Here is a 13,367-nt window from a genome sequence, read left to right on the forward strand (position 1 = left end):
GGCTACAAAGGTTCCCAGAAAACTTTGTACATTTTAAAGGATTATACCTATTGGCCGCACATGTCAAAGGGTGTAGAACTATATACAAGGGGATGTCTGGTGTGTGCACCATTTCAACCTATGCCAACCCACAGTGCACTGTTAATGAAAAGAGTCCTGAAACTCCCATGGTCAGATTTACAAATGTACTTCATCAAGCCTGTTCAAAGTCCAGCAAGGGAAAACAGGTATTTGTTGACTTTCACTTCTTCGATATCCGAGAGGGTGAAACGCATTCAGCCTCTGACTGCAGTGCGCAAACGGCAGCCACTTTGCTGGTCAATCATATTTTTTTCAAGATTTGGTTTACCTCAGAGAATAGAATCCGAGCGTGGAAGCCATTTTACTAGTGCAGTGATGACAAAGATGTGGCAAATCTTGGGTGTAAAGAGGAAATTGCATATTTCATACTGGCCCTCTTCTTCTGGGGGAGTGGCACATTGCAACAGGTCAATTATTGATATGTTAAAAAAGTTTGTAGCTGAAGCAGGATTCACTTGGGATTTGCGACTCCCAATGGTGCTAATTGCTATCAGGTCAACACCACCTAGATCAACAAATCTCAGTCCACATGAGATTTTTACAGGTAGCAAAATAGTTTTGCCACAACACCTGCTTTACAGGACCAATGAACAGGTCCTGGTAAATACAGCCACACTCCACGAATATGTGGAAGAGCTGAGCAAGCACTTGGAACATGATTTTGCATTTGCACAGTAGAATTTGGAAAAAGCCGCTAACAGTGCAAAATCATATTATGACAAGAAAACATCTGTGAGGGATTATGAGGTAGGCAACCAGGTATATAAATTTGACTTTGGGAAAGGTAAACCCAAAAATGCACAATTCCTCCATCATAGTGCGGGCCATTTAGGATTGTGGATAAGGTTTCACCTGTGGTTTACTGAATTGCTATAAAGGAGGCAGAGTTAACCGTGGAACAATTTGGCCATGTTAATCAAAGTAAACCGCTTTGCATGAAGTGAGGCAATTCGAACAGTTTTGAGAAAAACAGTAGGTAATGAAAAGTGTAGTTACATCCTGATAATGAAGCATTTTATCTCAGGGAGATTCACCATCACAGGTATGTAGGTATGAATAATATAAACAAGATCAAGTTGAAGTGTAAAGGGGAGGGGATAAAAGGAGAGATACATCAGGTGAGTAACTATGAATACATTTTAAAATGTATATAAAAAGGGGGAATGAAAAACAGGTGAGTATATGAATGGAAATATGAGAACAAGGTATAAAATATATTTAATGAAAAGAATAGACATAAGTCAAGAGTTCCAGATTGGCATTCTTTAGATATGTAAGTGTCTTGGGTTGATGTATAAGATCAGGTTTTGAAAGAATGCTGAATTTTCACAGTCAACGGTCAATTTGTTTCTATTGGTTTGATCAAAAATGCCATATTGGATCTTATACCTAACCTGTACGTTTGCTCCCAGTCATGCATCCAAGGAGATACAGTCACGGTATGATGTCCATTTGTAATCCATGTTCATTTCCAGCTATTTTTTAAAAAAGGGGTTTGTTATGTTCTTTCCATACATGATCCAGGCTTATTTCTAAGTTGTCATGAAACATTGGTGTTTGAGACAGATTGTATTATTGTATGTATTGTATTTTATGCTTAATGCACATCTTTATTTCAGGCAGACTCCAAAAGAAGAGGGAAATGAATTAATTTGGTGTTGTTGGTCCTTGATCTGTCCATTTCTCTTTTGCTTTAGACATGTACTGCTTCCGCTGCAGCATTCCGGGAGTTGGAGGCAGCCAGATTGCGAGGAGATGCCACTGGATGAATAACATTCCCCGTGAAAAAAGAACCTGGACCGAAAAAGGGGGGAGAAGATAGTGACTCCTGAAGGAAGTGCCAATTGCTGAGAATGGAAGCTTGCCTCACATTAAATCAGCGCAGGGTCGCGGGCGCCCTTTAAGCCTCATGATGGATGTGCCACCAATCTGAGGAGTTGGCTTTTACAGACAACCTATTTATCTTGATCTGGCCCAATTGACAGCTTTCTCCAGGGCTATTTTCATGGTCACTCTTAAAACCATTGAAAATTGGAAGTAAGTGATTCTCAACTGGGACATTTACTTCAACAGTTCCATTTCTAGGTGTGGACTCATCCAATGATCAATGGAATGGGCATTGTGGTCAACATAATTTCTTTAAGGGTGTTTTCTTTTCTTTGTAGGAATAGAACTTGGTATCTCTAGTGTATTGACAACTTATTGAAAAAGAAAAAAACTCAAATATTCAAGCAAATTAATAAATCAAAGAGTAGTAAAATAAAAGAAAAAGACAAAAACAAGAAGTGATCAAGAGATGGAAACATCAAAAGATAAAAAAAGAGTAAAAAATAAAATAAAAACCAGTCTAAATATAAAATCCAAAATATACATATTTTTTATTTGTTTTAATTGATTACAATTTTTACAAACATCATACAAATTCCCATCCTGTTTATGGCTGTTGGCTCCATTTGTTAGATTGAATGTCTTTCTTTCTCTCTCTCATGCTTGAATTGTTCCATTTCCTAAGCCAGAAGGCTAAGGGATTCACCAAGCTGAAAATAAATGAAGAAGCAGGAAGAGAAGGTAATAAAGTTAAAACCTTTTCCTACATCCAGCTGGCCTAATGGGTCAAGTCTCGGAGCTTGTTTTACTGAGACATGCAACCTGGATCGTCTATAGGTTTTGGCAGAATCTTGCGTGTAAATGCATCCGCTGCAATCACCCATGATGTTTTTCCCCTGCTCCTCAACTTCGCCACCAGGCTTCGTCGTCATAGGTCGTGAATTGTTCTGCTAGTGGGGCCAAATAGTGTTTCCGTTCCTCTGTTAGCCCTGGGCAGTAGATGAGAAGGTGCTTTAAGGATTCCACTTGGCTCGGGGTACTACAAAATCTGCAAGTGTTTTGCTCCGATCTGCCCTGTATTACATTTATCTCATTGGTGGGGAGTAAGTTGAGTCACGTTCTCAGAAAGGTATCTCAGAGCTCTCTGCTAAGCAATTCTCGCAGATATTTGGGAAGCTGATATAGCGTTTTCATGTTCGTTGATAGGTTAATAGTTAATTTGCATATAGATGCCTTATCCCGAGTCTCGATCCAGTCGTTTTCCATGAGTTTCTTTTTTACTCTGGTCGGATTGGATCTAAGGTCCAGTTCGGTGCAGCCAAATTCGTCCAGCTTGGACCTTATTTTGTTCGTCCAGCAAGTTATGGATTTGTTTGTCCCACACAGGAGTTCTTGGTTTATGATTTTGAAGATAGCTGGGCTTGACGAGGAGATGATTTTACAAAACAACGCCAAAATATTCCATTCTACTACCACTTGTAGTGATGGAAGGCTTAGTTCTCTTCGAATGATTGAGATTGCGGTAGAGTTTGGGAGGGTTAGTGTCCTCCTCCAAAATAGGCCCACCAACCTTGGACATATTTTTTCTGGAATTTCAAGCATAGCCTCTGGTCCATAGATCAATGACGGGACTACTTTGGCCTTGTAAGAATTGACATTTGGTATTGAAGAAAAACTACTGTATCTTCTGTCCACTAGCTTTGCTTGGCTGGCCAAGGTTTTTGCTTTCACTAGTAGAATCTCCTGTATCTGGGTCTCGACGGAGCTGTTATTGACTGTGACTCCCAGATATTTTTATTGTTTCACACTCTCCATCGACCCTATTGACCATTTGAATTTCTCACTCCTCTTGGTTGATTTTTCAAAGCACATCACTTTGGTCTTTTCCAGGTTAATCTCCAGGTTGTTCTGTATGATGCATCCCTGGAGACTGTCCAGTTGGCGTTGGAGGCGTTTGATCGATCAAGTTCAGGTCATCTGCGTATAGTAAACGTGGCACTCTCACTCCGCCAATGTTAGGGGGAAAGGATCTCAATGATGGTTCGAATTTCCGGACGTCTGATAAGTAGAAATTTAATATTGCTGGTGCTACAGGACGCCCTATTTGATGCCTCTCGCTGTGGGGATCTCAGATGACAAAAGACTAGTCTGATTTAGGCACACTCTGATCAAGGTGCTGGTATGCAGTGCCATTAGGGGTTCCATGATTTCCCTCAGGCAGTTCTTCTCAAGTACTTTTTTCCACAGGGGTTCGCGGTTGACCTGGTCAATTGCTTGAACCAGGTCATCGAAAGCCACAAAAATCCTCGGTCTCCATTCTTGAGTCTTGCCCTTCAGAATACTCAAGAGCAGGATATTAGCCGACATACCGATAATCTTCACAAACCTTGTTTGGAACGAATCATTCCCGCCTGCGATCTTTGTAAAGGTTTGTTATTGCGCCAGCAGAAGGGAGCCAAATATTTTTCCGATGACATCCAACAACGCTATTGGATGGTAATTTTTCAGATCTTCTTTCCGCCCTTTTTTAAATATGGGAACTACCGTGGTGGACCTCCATGAATTTGGAATCGTGCGGGTGTAAGAAGCTTTTTCTGTCATCTCGTGGACAAAGTGGGCCCAATCCTCCGGGTGTTTCTTCAGCATAGCATTAGTTAAGCCATCGGGGCCGGGGACCCTAGATGTGTTCAGCTTCTGTATCTTCCCTAGGATTGTTTCTACTTTGTGGGGCACCGTCCATTGCTCGATGTTTGCTAATGGATTTGTCAGGAGCTCAAATGGGCCATCTGAAAAGGTGAAAATGTTTTCCTTCCATGCTGACTCACTAACGTTGTTTTGTTGAGAGCCGCTGTTTGCTGCTGTTGTCAGTTTTACCAGGGCCCAAAATTCTCTGGATTACTTACCACAGACTATGCGCAGCATTTGTGTTCTGAATCATTTCGGACATAATGCTCCTATGACTAGCTGCCTAGTTTTTATAGGCACAAGCTACCTTATTCGCTAGAGCATTGTGGTCTTTTGAGTTGGTTTTTGCTGGCAAGCGCTTAACTCGCCTCAGTTCTCTTCGTTTCTCCAAACAAAAGATGTCATATACATGGAGACTTTGTTGTTTAGACTTCCCAGATCCTTGCTTTTTAGCGTAGAAACACTTTAACAAAGGCGTGTATTCCACAATTTCATTCTCTTTGTTGACGCTTAGGTTTTTATCTACTACAGTGTAGGCTTTTGTTAACGCTGCAAATATCCGGACTCCTCAATCTTAAACGGATGCCTCCGTTTGTCACTTCCACTTGGGCCTTCATGATTTGATGGTCTGGATCCTTAGGGAGCCCTCTATGACGTATTACGGAGGTTGGGGTCGCTGTAGTCGGCCCTAATGACTTCAAAAGATGTTATATGCTGTAGGTGTTCCCTAGACACATAAATGTACTCAATGTCGGCGGTCTGGTTGCCTCTTTCCCAGGTTGGTACTATGGGATTTTCCTGGTTTCCATCAACTTTAAGGGAATGGAGGTCTCGGGAATCTATTAGCGTAGACCACAATCTACCTTTTACTTCTGGGGGCGAGGTATGTTTTTTGTTTTTCGGCCTGTGCAAGTTTTCTGGACATGTGGTGTTTAAATCTCTGCATATTAGAAAGTGATTGGCATGATGGTTAGTGTATATGTCATTGATTAACATTGCAGATGTCTCAAGGAAATTTGCATTGGTTATGGCGTCCGGATTCCAGTAACAGTTCATCACCACCATGTTAGATTGTTTATCTTGTGTCAAGGAAGATGTCAGATTTGGCCCACTAACTATGAGTACGAGGAAAAAGAGGCTTGAGAAGATGGTTTTTGTTAGGTTCAAGCCACTACCTTATCTAACAGCCTTTAACAGACCCGATGTGGGTCGTCCTTTTGATCCTTTTGCTGCTGGGGCAATGACTATGCTGAATCCGTCAAGACATGGTTTCCCCATCAGCAAAGTCTTCTGGAGGCAGAAGATTCATAAGCGCCCAAGTTTACATCACTCAGGGCAGTCAAGTGCTTGAAGCCCATGGTGTTCCAGAGGTCATCTTTAAATGTGTGCGACTAATGGAAGGTGGTTGAGGTTTGGTCATTGGTTTGTCCCACTCCTTAAGAAACTTGAGTGACTATGTTCTGTTCTGTCTTATCAAAACCTCCAGGATACACAACCACTTCTGTAAATCCTGAGACTCGTTTAGGCTCGTAGGTTTGGTATCCAGACCTGACGCGTCTGTACAATCCTGTACAGGCGCGTCAGGTCTGTATCATGTGAAATTTAGAGTTGGTCTTGAACCGTTAGGTACTTGGCCCAAGCCTAACGGATCTTTGAACATCCTTGACTCACTTGTATTTCCTGTTGAGTACTGGGCCTTTGAATGATATTCATTTTTTGAAGTTGAGGGAGCTTTCTAACTCGCATTTTGAGTATCATTTAGCCAGGATTGGATTTTAGGAGATTCCAGGGGCTTTACTGGTGTTAGGTCAAAACCGAGTATCTGTACACTTTCCGTTGCGTCTCAACATTCCCTGAACCACCGAAGAGGGAATATTTAAGTAAATACTGTCCTTATGGTGGTTCGCTCTGAATTCGATTATCTTTAAGTCATCCGAAGCTATCTGTCGAAGGTTCGAAATACAGTGCAGTAACTTCAACACAGTCTTTCTGTTTAGGATCAGGTTGTCCCCTGCATCTAGAATTCTTTCTAGTTTGAACGAACGTTCACTGGTGGGACTTGTCCTTACAGGAGAAAACCTTTTACGGGGAGATATCACTCTCTTGTTTCTTCCTGGAGTCCGGACTAAAGTCCAGTGAGGGCCTGTTTGCTCGTGGGTACCCAAGGTCTTCTTTGGAATACGCAACCCAGTCTTTATGAAAGTTTCCATGTTAACTTGAAGGTGATCTTCGGGTGAAAGAGTGCTTTAGGTTTGCTTGGGCGATTGTGGATAGTTGACTGTGCCGTGATGTTGGAATCTGATTTGCGCCGGCAGAGAGGGGTATGTCAATCCGTGCGACTTTACTGGACCATCCTTTCAAAGATCTTTCTCTTTTTTCTAGCAATATCAGAAAGGGTGGTGATGGTGGACTATTTTTTGCATTTGTTTCATGTTCTGTTTCGGTCACAATGGTTTGAAGTCCTGTTTGTGAGACATGGTGTACATGATGTACTGACGATGGTTGGGGAAGTCTGAATCTGAATCTTCAATTGACTATTGGGACTACTCCATCAAATCCTGTGATTTGTCTAAGTCCTCGTCGATTATCATCAGTACAGACCTACTGCGGCCCTTTCCCTTATCCGGTCCCTGTGTTGTCACTGACGCCTGGCCAATTTCCATCATCAAGTTTCTAGAAGCGGGTTTTGGCCTTCTTTGAACTGGTTTAGAGTTTGGTCCCAGAACTACCACCAGAGGAAGGTCTTGTTCGGTCATGGTAGATGATTTGAAATGTGTGTCTTACAAAGTTAGCTTCTTTGTGCTCTCGAAGATCAAGTAGTTTTTGTTGGTCCTCTCGTTGGTTTTTGGCCAGAGTAGCTCTTGCTTTGTCTGAGGGCAACCCGTCTCCAGTTGAGTCTGCGGCTTCTTGTTGTATACATCCATTCTGTGATCGCGTTTTTGTGCTTGCACCAGTAGTGGATGAAAGTGCGGGCTCTCTCCCTCCAGGGAGTTCTGTCTATTCTCTTATTGCATTTGTTGTTTCCCATTGGAGGTGAGTTTGTCTTTGTATCTTTCGTGAGAACAATTTTAGGTATTCCCTCCTTGTTTTTCCCCTCTAGTCGCACTTCCAAATTAGATGATTCAGGAGACTGTGTCTGGCTTTCCTTCTCAGTGTAAGAGTGAAGTGGTCTTGATACCTGGGCTTTGTTTTCGATCATTGTTAAATAGCCTTCAAGGAAAACCAATTTAGAATGCATCATTGCGTTCATAGTTGTATGGTCTTTCAGAGTGTCGTTTATTGATTCGTACAACTTAGAGAAAGGAGCCAAAGCTATTGTCACCGTTGACATTATGGAGAATAGTTCTATTTCTTTCAGTGTGTCTTTTTTTTTGTTTGGGTCAAGCCGTTTATCTGGTCCTTTGGGTTGTTCCGGAGCAGTAGATGGATCTATTTTTAAATCTGATGTCAGGAGTATACTCGGGCTATCTGATGGCAAGAGGTTGCATTCAAATGGGCTATGATGAGCCGAACTTGGCAGAGGTGTCGAAGGAGTCTGTGGTTCTGGCTCGGTGTCCTGCGTTTGTTCCTTCAATAAGCTAAGGTGGTGATATGTAGTGCAGTGGTCACCGGGTACCATCTGATGTTTGTGTAACATATTAGTTGGAGGTTCATCCAGAGTGGGGGTCGTTGGATTCCAGGTTAGGTGCTTAGTTAAACTTGTTCCTACATTCCTCGTATCATTTGAGGGACACGCTCGGAGTGACCTCAGTTTGGAGGTTTCCCGTGACAAGGTTTCTCGGCTTGGTAGTCCCTTTGTCATCATTAAGCGTGGACATGAGGGTGAACCAGCAGGGCCCATTAAATCAGTGGATTTTCTGGGTGACCTTGGGAGCCAAATAACTGATGTTGAACCTTTTAAGAGGGCCTGACACGCTGGCTCATCCTTGGAGGGCTCTTTTTCCCTTGTTGCTGTCTTTTGATGTATTGATAGGTTTTCCGGGCCAAAAGTGGTATGTGTAGTTTCGACCAGTGCTGGATTTGATTCACTTGTTTGCACAACAAAATGCCAACGTGTTTTTGCAGATCTTGATAACATTCCCGGGCAATGTTTGTCGCTGAGTTGTTTTTCATTAGACACTTGTTCTATGGGGTCAGTTGCGCCTTCCAAAATCTCAGCGTCTGACAGTTTGTTTACCAGGTGTAGATGATGGGACTTCCTCTGCTTGAGGAAGTAGTTTACAAGGTAAGCAGAAAGAATTGGTCTGAGTCTGATTTTCCTGTAAGACCTTGGGGTTTTCTTTACTTTGAGTCCTTTTAGATGCAGTGAATTTGTAGCAGGCCTATCTTTCTCAAAGCTATTTAATGGAGGTTGATCAGCTGACTTGAGTTTAGATGACAGCTGTCTAGATTTCAATTTATTTTGGGATTTAGGCCCGAGTCGCAATGCGGTCTTTGACTTGTCCATAGATTTTTAGAGTTATTTCCAGCTGAATAGAGACCTGTGGATCTATCCAGAATTGTAGGGCTTGCAGATAGATTTTCACCTTCTGTGGTGTTAGGTGGAAAAACAGACTGCATTTCCAAGCTTTTTTCTTCAGGGTTTCAGCTTCCATTTGGGCCACTAAGGGCTCAGGTGAGGCGAGTAAAGAATCCCTTTCATCTTCAACGCTTAGAACTTCCCCTCAAACATCTTCACTTGTTGAAGGGGTGTGGATTTGAGCCACTACAAAATATATATTCAGAGATATAGAAATATTTTAGTTATCAATTGCATGGTGTTTGAGTTTGAGTATACATGGATGATTTGGCGTATAACAGTTTGAAATCGAAGCATACATTTATTTTTTACTTTTGCTTTAAATCACACATGTGGACAGAACTGTAGCCGAGATTGTTTTGTTTCTGAAGTGACTCTTCGGTCAGGTACCCAACATAACAAAATGGGGAGTATGTAGGAAGAAAGGAGGCTCCACATTTTAGCTAGGTCAGCATTTCGCCAAAAAAAGAAAACTGATCTCATTTGTCAACAAGAGTGTGAAACTCAGGACTGAATCTGGTGTGAGCAAGTACTATGAGTACATAGAAACATACAAGGTAAAATGGGGTTTTGAATTTGGCATTACATAAGAGCTGGTATTTTCAGTTAGCACCACACCATGGGAATATGGACTGTGTTGCAATGACGCATAAGACTAACAGTTTACTTACTCTAGTTATACCCATAACCTACTAATCTATCCATTGACTAATGTTCAAGACGGCTGGCTACGTCTATGGTGCAAACATATTGGTGCAGGATAATGGTATAAGCCGACTCATTTTAAAAGAGAATACACATGCAGAATGAAAGCTGCTTTCTTGCAAGGAAGAGCTGAGGAATGTGAAATCCGTTATGCTCAAAGCAAGCTCATTGTTCATTTTCAGAACGGAAACCAGCACAGAAATGTAGCCATTTGCATCTGCTGGCTGCTGCCTGATTAATGATCAAAGATGCAGGCTGAACTTGTGCTCTCTCTCTGGAACCTTCTAGTGGGTCGGTTACCTGACATAGGGGGGCGGTGTTCATTGGCACATGACATCACTATCAGAGGCAGGTGTCCTGTATATTTGGGGCTCACCAAAATTCCATGAAATATACCCTGACAATAGGCACAGCTTTAGAGAACTGTTCATACCTTGAAGGAAGGCTTCCAAATATGATGTCTCTCCAGAAAGGAAGCAGAGTGGGCTCACCTCCCTAACATCACAGAGCTATGCCCCTGACCCACCTTTCTTGGGAGAAGGGTCAAATTCCTGTGATTCATCACATTTCCCAATTCTTTGTTTTGTCAGTTATTAATAGTCTATTAATACTGTGCAATACCGTGCATAGGTGTAGAGACAAGTGGGAACTCACTGGTAGAGACATCCCCTTTGGGAACAAGGACTGCTAAAAACCATCTCAATAATATCTCAACAACATTTACTATGAGAATATGTTTGAAGAAGAAATGAATGTTTTCTATTGTCATTCAGAAGCCGTAAATGTATCTTTAAATGAGGTATCCTATTCCACTGGGATGAGGAGGCCAATCGAGAGCGATGAAGGAAGACCCGGATGTATGCCGGCCAGCCCCAAACATACATCACACACAGGACAAATCATACTCGTCAGAATAAAGAGACTATAAGACTAACACCTGGAGGAGTGAATGAAAATCTTTATGACACCAATCTTGCTCATCTCAGTCAAGGTGGTGAAATCCAAATAGCTGAACCTCAAGAAGTGAATAAGAATCAACACTGGAATAAGTAAAGACCAAGAAAGTGAAATAAAAAGAGATACTTATAAATGGTTGGATCAATTTACAACAGGAGGAGAGGAGATCAAAACTTTGTAGAGAGAATCAAGAGGAAAACAATAACACTCAAAAGAGTAATCGTCAAAGAAAGGTGAAAACAAGCAAAGTCTTGTATGAACTAATCAAAACAGTCACCAGAGACGATCTGAAGATGAACTACTGAAATTAAAGTTGGCGAGAAATAAATTACACTACAGGAGAAGGTCTTCTGTCTTTAGTTATAGTTGTAGGGTCGGTTATGTTAAGTTTTGGACGGTGGACAGTTTCTGTTACGATATTCACTGACAACTGACGAGCACCTTTGCTAGTTGTGTTAGGTAGGGTTGCCTTATAGTACAGGGAACGTTAGGCCTTTTTCCTTTACTTTGATAAACAAAGTGAAACGGCTTATCAGAGTCCACGTCCTCTTTCTGGCACTTCAACAGGAAAGACTGTTGGGGACAAGGATTCCCATTCCCATTCCCGTTAGGGACGCCCTCCAGCTGAACACATCTTGCCATACATGGGATGTTTTAAAATATCTGAATACATGAACTGTCAAAACTGGGACCAAAAACTCCTAAAAGATATTGTTATCTGTGAAGAGAAGATCTTGTCCCTTTTAATCAGTAGGTCAACCTTACTGGGATGAGTAAGTTAAAATGTGTACATGAACTCTGAGAAGTGAGAGGAAGCCCAGGACGAGAGAGAGAGTCACAGAGAGAGTGGATCATGTACGCAACTTGGGGAGGCACAATTTGTGTAGCAACTGGTGACAACAATAACCAGGAACTTGCAAACCTGTAAAGCAGGGAACCGGCAAGGCATCTCCCCAACCAGAAGTGATGTAGAGAAAAGTTCCCTCTAAGCTGTGTGCATGTGTGCATTCCTAGCTTTCCTCTGTGTGCCGCTCAGAAGAGTTTTAGCAGCGCACACAGACAATTCCCACCTTCTCAGTAATGAATAAAGCACATTCCACAGCAGTAACATGACACTTGTTTTCTCGCTTTATGAATCTAACTTACACTCACTAGTCTAAATATTCTGATCTAGCCTATTTACATTGACACACTATGCAAGAGTGGCCTTCCAAACCGAAAAACCCTAAAAACAGAACATACCCTCAAGAGGTTAAAAATTGAATATCTGGCTCCATGAACAGAAGATCTGAGATATGCCTGCACACGTTAATCAAATAACCTACCCTCCCAACCCATGACTCCTATGCTTGACTCTACCACATTTATACTAGTTACCTTTCAGCGCAGGGCACATTTAGGTATTAACGGACAACCTTGAATCTGCCTACCGCGGCTCAGCAAAAGGGTTGTAGTCTTGTACCCACGTTTACTTGTTTAATGTTTGTTCTAAAATGAATAATGTTCAGGCTCCAAAATTTCTGTCATTCATGGTGCCTTAAAATCACACTTTGTAACCCCACAGTGAGCTAAAATTTCAGATACTAGCTGGGTTACCCGGTGTTGCCCATGTCCTGATCGAGTGGTGTCTCATGTGTCCTGGAGGATGTTGCTCTTGTCCGCTTGTCGGCAAGCCTTGCTTCAGTTTGCTCTGGTGTCTCATGAGCCCTGGAAGATGTTGCTCTTGTTCTCATGTCAGCAAGTCTTGCTTCACTTTGATCTGGCATCTCGTTTGCCCTGGAGGAAGTTGCTCTTGTCCTCTGGTCGGCAAGTCGTGCTGCTGTTTGTTGTTCTGTTTCAGAAGCTCTTGATATTGATTTTCGCTTTGCATCAGATGGAGCTTTTCCAAGTGATGTTCGTTTTTTGTGCGGCATGTTTCAGTCACTCAATGGCTTCAGCACATTTGAGAAAATGTCCAAGAAAGATTGATTGTGTTGGCTTCTCGTGAATGAATTTAAGTAAACTGTAACCTTGCCATTTTCCATATTTGGAGTGGCGTGATAAAAAAAAGTAAAAACCTTTTTTGAATGCCTTTAAAAATGCTTTAATACACACTTTCTAACTGTATACAGTAGTAATACATTTGAAAGGAATAACCAACACATTGAGCATTTTGCTTCAGACACTTTTCAAAATGTTGCTTCCTTCTAGTACCTACTGTAGTAAATATGGGTCAGCATCAGTAAATGAGGGTGTCTACGGAGTGAATTTTTTCCATCCAAATATAGATTACAATCTTGCCCCAGATAAATGAGGAATCCAAGAAAAATGTGGTAGCAGTGAGTTCAACGGTGTGGATTTGTATAGCCAGACTAACATACAGACACACATCGATACATTTGTTTGCATATACGATTTTGCATCCAAACAGACTATGATCTTGCCCCAGAAAAAAGAGGAATCCATGCAAAATTTGGTAGACGTGTGTTCAATGGTGTGGATTTGAATAGCCGGACAAACATACACACATACATACATTCCACTTTATATATAAAGACTACAGGCTGCTTAGATCAGTAACCTCATCACATGCTTCCTATTCTTTGTACATATG

Source organism: Ambystoma mexicanum, chromosome 2p, assembly GCF_040938575.1.
Source record: "Ambystoma mexicanum isolate Mex_15411 chromosome 2p, UKY_AmexF1_1, whole genome shotgun sequence".
Classification (NCBI taxonomy): domain Eukaryota; kingdom Metazoa; phylum Chordata; class Amphibia; order Caudata; family Ambystomatidae; genus Ambystoma; species Ambystoma mexicanum.